The sequence below is a fragment of the Octopus sinensis genome, linkage group LG10 (genome assembly GCF_006345805.1).
Source record: "Octopus sinensis linkage group LG10, ASM634580v1, whole genome shotgun sequence".
NCBI lineage: Eukaryota > Metazoa > Mollusca > Cephalopoda > Octopoda > Octopodidae > Octopus > Octopus sinensis.
Genome location: NC_043006.1, coordinates 93,937,049 through 93,944,548, shown reverse-complemented (window position 1 = coordinate 93,944,548; position 7,500 = coordinate 93,937,049). Strand labels below are relative to the sequence as shown.

At 41.3% G+C, this 7,500-nt stretch overlaps 1 protein-coding gene across 2 annotated transcripts in view; it reads right to left on the bottom strand.

The window, feature by feature from the left end:
- Positions 1-7,433, bottom strand: part of LOC115216602 (dual specificity protein kinase zak2-like) — a 30,106-nt gene extending 22,673 nt beyond the window's left edge. Inside the window, exon 1 of one of the 2 annotated variants that reach the window (XM_036506929.1) lies at positions 7,151-7,433. The gene's annotated coding sequence lies outside the window, so the exon portion shown is untranslated. Of the gene's footprint in view, positions 1-1,348; positions 1,499-7,150 lie in introns of those variants that run through there. The other variant, XM_036506928.1, reaches the window with a different exon arrangement.
- Positions 7,434-7,500: the final 67 nt, after the last annotated feature.

The following is a 7,500-nucleotide window of genomic DNA, read 5'->3' as shown; positions in this document are numbered from 1 at the left end:
TGCTATATTCGTGGGCCAACTTAATGCCTTGTAAGTGAATTTAATAGCTGGAAACCGCTATGTGTTTAGGCTTGTCCACAGTTTCATCGATTGTTTACGTTTCTGTAACTTAGCGGTTCGGCTCAAGGAACTGATTCAATAATTACGAAACTTTGAAAAATGATTACTGAGGTAAATTTGTTGGCCTAAACCTTTCAAAGTGGTGCCCCAGCAAGGCCGCAATACAATGACTGAATCAAGCAAAATCTAAGCATCAAAAGATTCGTCATATCAACCAGTAAGTCCCAACCTTTAATAACTCAGCGATCCCTTTCACACGGTGACATTTTACAAAGGCACCCCCTCTCGCCCCCCACCACATATTTTGCATAGTCCGAGGCTATAGTAAAGACACTTGCCCAAGGTGCCACGTGGTGCAATTGAACCCTAAATCACGCGGTTGCCAAGCAAGTTTCTTTACCACACAACCATACCTGTACAGACGCAGGCATGGCTGTGTGATAAGAAGCTTGCTTCCCAACCACATGGTCCCGGGTTCAGTCCCACTGCGTTGTACCTTAGGCAAGTGTCTTCAACTATAGACTTGGGTTGACCAAGGCCTTGCGAGTGGATTTGATTGACGGAAAGTATATAAATATAGCTACATGTGTGTGTGTGTGTGTGTGTGTGTGTGTGTGTGTGTGTGTGTGCGCGCGTGCGTGCTTGTGTTTGTCCCCCACTACGGCTTGATAACCAGTGCTGGTGTGTTTACGTCCCCATAAGTTAGTGGTTCGTCAAATGGACCGATAGAATAAGTATCAAGCTTTAAAAAAATAAGTACTGGGATCGATTCGTTCGACTAAAACTACTTCAAGGCGGTGCCCCAGCATGGCCGTAGCGGAATGACTGTAAAAGGTAAAAAGATAACGAAAAAAACAAAAAAAAAGCTATAGAAAAATGACAACAAACACACGTAAAACCACGATTTAGCTGAGTGACAGGTGACACAAGCAGACAACGAGGTACGAGGTTCTGTTCACATTTGTGACTCATTATATTTCTGCCACGGGGTATTTCTCCTGACACAAATATCTCCATTTACGTCATAAGACAGAAAATTTAATTCATTCATAATTTTTTAGGCCAACAATAAAGGACGTTTAACGAAATGTGAAGAACCAGCATTCACGCCTACTTGTCAAGCATTGCTCATAACAAAAACAGGCTGGTAAGCATGTAAGGACCTTCGGCCGCGGCAGAGCTTCCTTGCTTAAGAAGTCACTAAAGTTGCTATTACAAAAGGAAGAAAAAAAACAACAAACAAAAACAAGGTTGGAAATGACAAAGATATACTTAAATAAATATTTACCTCGCAGTTTCTACTGGTATAAGCATAGTGTGGCATGTGTGTGTATAAATACTTGGGTTGGGTACACCCGAGCACAGCATGAAATCATATGAAGTTACTTTGACCTGAAAATAAATATTTCTTCGTTTGGTGACACACGCTCAGAAGCGCGGGCGGACATACACATATACATATACGGATCTACATATACATACATACATACATGAATGCATACATACATACGAGGGCCGTTCAATAAGTAATGCCCCTGACCCACTTCCCATAGCAGTAGAGCAACGAAACTTAGCACAGTTATTAGTATTTTTCTACATAGGAATCACCCAGAGTTACGCATTTCTCCCATCGTTTAATGCAGCTCTGGAGACCGTTTTTGTAGAAGAGCTCAGCTTGGTCCTCCAACCACGACGTGACTTCAGAAATCAAGGCTGCATCATCTGGGAAACGCTTTCCTTTCAAAAACAACTTCATGGATGGTAGAGGTGAAAATCAGAGGGTGCAAGGTCAGGAGAGTAGGGGGATGGGGGAGGAGTTCATAGCCGCACGCCTGTGCTTCTGTTCTGGCGACACGCGAGTTGTGGACCGGAGCGTTGTCCTGCAGGAGGAGAATGCATTTGCTGATCTTGCCCCGCCTCTTGATTTTGATAACTTCTCTTAATTTCCTCAAAAGTGAAGCATAATAGGCTTCTGTAACTGTGGTACCCTTTGCCAGGAAATCTGTCATCACTACTCCGTCCTGGTCCCAGAAGACTGTGAGCATGACCTTGCCAGCGAATGGCTGCACCCTTGCCTTCTTTGGAGGAGGTGAGTCACGGTGCTTCCACTGCATTGACTGGACTTTGGTATCTGGATCATAGTGATGAACTCAGCTTTCATCCTGTGTAATAAGTCTTTTGAAAACTTTTGACTCATCTTCTTGGCACATCTCCAAATTTATCCTCGAGCACTCGACGCGTTCTTGCTTCTGGAAAGGTGTGAGCAACCTGGGAATCCATCTGGCAGACACCTTTTACACATGCAAATGGTCATGAATGATAGTTTCCACAGACCCGGTACTAATCTTGACCTGATGGGCTATTTGGCGAATTGTTATGCGTCGATCTTCCAAAATGCAGCCCCAACTTGACAACTTGACGGACAGATGTCTCATCAATGGCAGAAAGGAGGCGACCAGATCTGGGAGCTGTTTCCACAGAGTTCCGACCATGTTTGAATTCACGATGCCAGAGTTTTACAAGGTCCTATGATAGGGCATCATCACCATAAGTTAATTTCATTTCAGCAAAAGTCTCCCGTGGTGTGCGTCCTTTCAAATACAAAAACCGGATCACTGCTCGACACTCAACAGGCTCCATTTCACACTTGACTCAGTTCAAACACTTGTAAATCAGAAACCACAATTAGGTCAGAGCTGTAATTTGCCACTTACTCTATAGAGATATAAATAATTGCACATGCAAAATTTCAGCTAGATCAAACAACTGCAAGTGGGTCAGGGGGATTACTTATTGAACGTCCCTCGTACATACATACATACATACATACATACATACATACATATATTCATACATATATACATATACATATACATATCTACCTATCTATCTATCTATACAAACACACACACACATCTCTCTCTCTCTCTCTCTCTCTCTCTCTCTTAGAAGAAATGAGGTAATCAGAAGATCGGATGGTTCATATTTACAGATATTTATTTATATTACATTTTTTACATATAATATCATATCATTCAGATCATTAGCGCTTTCTCCCATTCTAGTGGGGTTTTCAAATCAAAATAATTCCTTTGTGGGGAATTTTTAATCATTTTATAGAGTTTCGTAGTGGTGGGGAGGAACACGACAGCACAAGAGGGTGAAGTGGATGAGGAGGAAGTGAGAGAGAGAACATGTGTGTATGTTGTGTGTGTGTGTGGTGTGTGTGTGTGTGTGCGCGCGTGCGTGCTTGTGTTTGTCCCCCACTACGGCTTGATAACAGTGCTGGTGTGTTTACGTCCCCATAAGTTAGTGGTTCGTCAAATGGACCGATAGAATAAGTATCAAGCTTTAAAAAAATAAGTACTGGGATCGATTCGTTCGACTAAAACTACTTCAAGGCGGTGCCCCAGCATGGCCGTAGCGGAATGACTGTAAAAGGTAAAAAGATAACGAAAAAAACAAAAAAAAAGCTATAGAAAAATGACAACAAACACACGTAAAACCACGATTTAGCTGAGTGACAGGTGACACAAGCAGACAACGAGGTACGAGGTTCTGTTCACATTTGTGACTCATTATATTTCCTGCCACGGGGTATTTCTCCTGACACAAATATCTCCATTTACGTCATAAGACAGAAAATTTAATTCATTCATAATTTTTTAGGCCAACAATAAAGGACGTTTAACGAAATGTGAAGAACCAGCATTCACGCCTACTTGTCAAGCATTGCTCATAAACAAAAACAGGCTGGTAAGCATGTAAGGACCTTCGGCCGCGGCAGAGCTTCCTTGCTTAAGAAGTCACTAAAGTTGCTATTACAAAAGGAAGAAAAAAAACAACAAACAAAAACAAGGTTGGAAATGACAAAGATATACTTAAATAAATATTTACCTCGCAGTTTCTACTGGTATAAGCATAGTGTGGCATGTGTGTGTATAAATACTTGGGTTGGGTACACCCGAGCACAGCATGAAATCATATGAAGTTACTTTGACCTGAAAATAAATATTTCTTCGTTTGGTGACACACGCTCAGAAGCGCGGGCGGACATACACATATACATATACGGATCTACATATACATACATACATACATGAATGCATACATACATACGAGGGCCGTTCAATAAGTAATGCCCCTGACCCACTTCCCATAGCAGTAGAGCAACGAAACTTAGCACAGTTATTAGTATTTTTCTACATAGGAATCACCCAGAGTTACGCATTTCTCCCATCGTTTAATGCAGCTCTGGAGACCGTTTTTGTAGAAGAGCTCAGCTTGGTCCTCCAACCACGACGTGACTTCAGAAATCAAGGCTGCATCATCTGGGAAACGCTTTCCTTTCAAAAACAACTTCATGGATGGGTAGAGGTGAAAATCAGAGGGTGCAAGGTCAGGAGAGTAGGGGGATGGGGGAGGAGTTCATAGCCGCACGCCTGTGCTTCTGTTCTGGCGACACGCGAGTTGTGGACCGGAGCGTTGTCCTGCAGGAGGAGAATGCATTTGCTGATCTTGCCCCGCCTCTTGATTTTGATAACTTCTCTTAATTTCCTCAAAAGTGAAGCATAATAGGCTTCTGTAACTGTGGTACCCTTTGCCAGGAAATCTGTCATCACTACTCCGTCCTGGTCCCAGAAGACTGTGAGCATGACCTTGCCAGCGAATGGCTGCACCCTTGCCTTCTTTGGAGGAGGTGAGTCACGGTGCTTCCACTGCATTGACTGGACTTTGGTATCTGGATCATAGTGATGAACTCAGCTTTCATCCTGTGTAATAAGTCTTTTGAAAACTTTTGACTCATCTTCTTGCACATCTCCAAATTTATCCTCGAGCACTCGACGCGTTCTTGCTTCTGGAAAGGTGTGAGCAACCTGGGAATCCATCTGGCAGACACCTTTTACACATGCAAATGGTCATGAATGATAGTTTCCACAGACCCGGTACTAATCTTGACCTGATGGGCTATTTGGCGAATTGTTATGCGTCGATCTTCCAAAATGGCAGCCCCAACTTGACGGACAGATGTCTCATCAATGGCAGAAAGGAGGCGACCAGATCTGGGAGCTGTTTCCACAGAGTTCCGACCATGTTTGAATTCACGATGCCAGAGTTTTACAAGGTCCTATGATAGGGCATCATCACCATAAGTTAATTTCATTTCAGCAAAAGTCTCCCGTGGTGTGCGTCCTTTCAAATACAAAAACCGGATCACTGCTCGACACTCAACAGGCTCCATTTCACACTTGACTCAGTTCAAACACTTGTAAATCAGAAACCACAATTAGGTCAGAGCTGTAATTTGCCACTTACTCTATAGAGATATAAATAATTGCACATGCAAAATTTCAGCTAGATCAAACAACTGCAAGTGGGTCAGGGGGATTACTTATTGAACGTCCCTCGTACATACATACATACATACATACATACATACATACATATATTCATACATATATACATATACATATACATATCTACCTATCTATCTATCTATACAAACACACACACACATCTCTCTCTCTCTCTCTCTCTCTCTCTCTTAGAAGAAATGAGGTAATCAGAAGATCGGATGGTTCATATTTACAGATATTTATTTATATTACATTTTTTACATATATATATCATATCATTCAGATCATTAGCGCTTTCTCCCATTCTAGTGGGGTTTTCAAATCAAAATAATTCCTTTGTGGGGAATTTTAATCATTTTATAGAGTTTCGTAGTGGTGGGGAGGAACACGACAGCACAAGAGGGTGAAGTGGATGAGGAGGAAGTGAGAGAGAGAACATGTGTGTATGTGTGTGTGTGTGTGTTTGTATCTGAGGCTAAAGAAAAAGAGGGGAAGAAGAAGAAGGATTTCCTTTGGCCTGCTGGACCCCCAAGGGAGTTCTAAGAATTTTAGCCTTTGTCCATTTTAGTGTCACTGAGTGTGTGTTGGTGGGTAGGCAGGCCAAAAATTACACCTTTTATGATTTTGAGGATGGTCAAATGCCATTTGGGGTCTAAGAACTCTTCTACTTTGTATGATCGTTTTGTGGAGGTGTGTGTGTGTGTGTCTCTGTGTGTCCGTGTGTGTTTGTGTGTGTGTGTGTGTGTGCATGTGTGTGTGTGTGTCTCTGTGTGTTTGGAGAAGGGGAGAGAGACAAAAAGAGAAAAGGGAAAATAAAAATAAAAATAAAAATGTATTATATGAATATTTTTCTGTACAGGAATGTGTGTGCGTGTATTCACACACACTCACACACACACTCACTCACACACACACTCACTCACACACACACTCACACACACACACACACACACATATATATATATATATGCATATATATACACACACTGCACACATATTTACATATACATGCCTGTGTATATTTAGTTAGTATGTATGTGAGTGTGTGTGTGTGTGAGTGTGTGTGAGTGTGTGTGTGAGTGTGTGTGAATACACGCACACACATTCCTGTACAGAAAAATATTCATATAATACATGCATGCATATATGTATGTAGTTTCGTCTTCGCCTTTATCCACCCATCTATCTATCTGTCTATCTATCTATCTATCTATCTATCTATCTATCTATCTATCTATCTATCTATCTATCTATCTATCTATCTATCTATCTATCTATCTATCTATATCTCCATCCATCCATCCATTCATCTATCTATCTATCTCTCCATCCAATCGAAGTCACACATATTTACACGTATTTGGACGGGTATTCGTGGGTGAGTATACGTATATATATATATATAATATATATATATATATATATATATATATATATATATATATATATATATATATATATATATGTATGTATTACTTAATATATGGCACAAACACACACACAAACACACTGTGATGTAAATACCCGATTATAAATATTATGCGTATATGCATGGATGTATACGTCTCCATGCATGTAAACACACTGGTATATAACTCACACACATACATATAAATATATATATATATATATATATACACACACGCGTATATAATTGCAAATATATGCATATAAAACCATAAACACGGAGCCAAATCCTTATAATATAAATATAAAATTGACATTCGTCTTACCTGGAAAATATGTCACTGGCGGTGCCGGGGAAAGGTCAGCTTAGAACTTCGAGTGACGTATGACGTTGTTGGCTGGCTGGCTGGTGGGTTGGTGGGTTGGTGGGTTGGTGGATAGATATTTCTGGTGGAGGTAGAGGTGCCTGCGGCCGAGGTGGCGGTGGCAGTGGTGGTGGTGGTATTGACGGTGGCGGTGGTGTTGGTTGGTGATGATGGTGGAGGTGGTGAATAAGTTTATGGTGGTGGTGGTAGTGTTGCTCGAGGGAAGATGATTGTGATGGCGGTGGTTGAGGCGATGTTTGTGGTAGTAGTGTAATAGAAGTCGTAGAGGGTTATAGTAGTTGTAGTAGTAT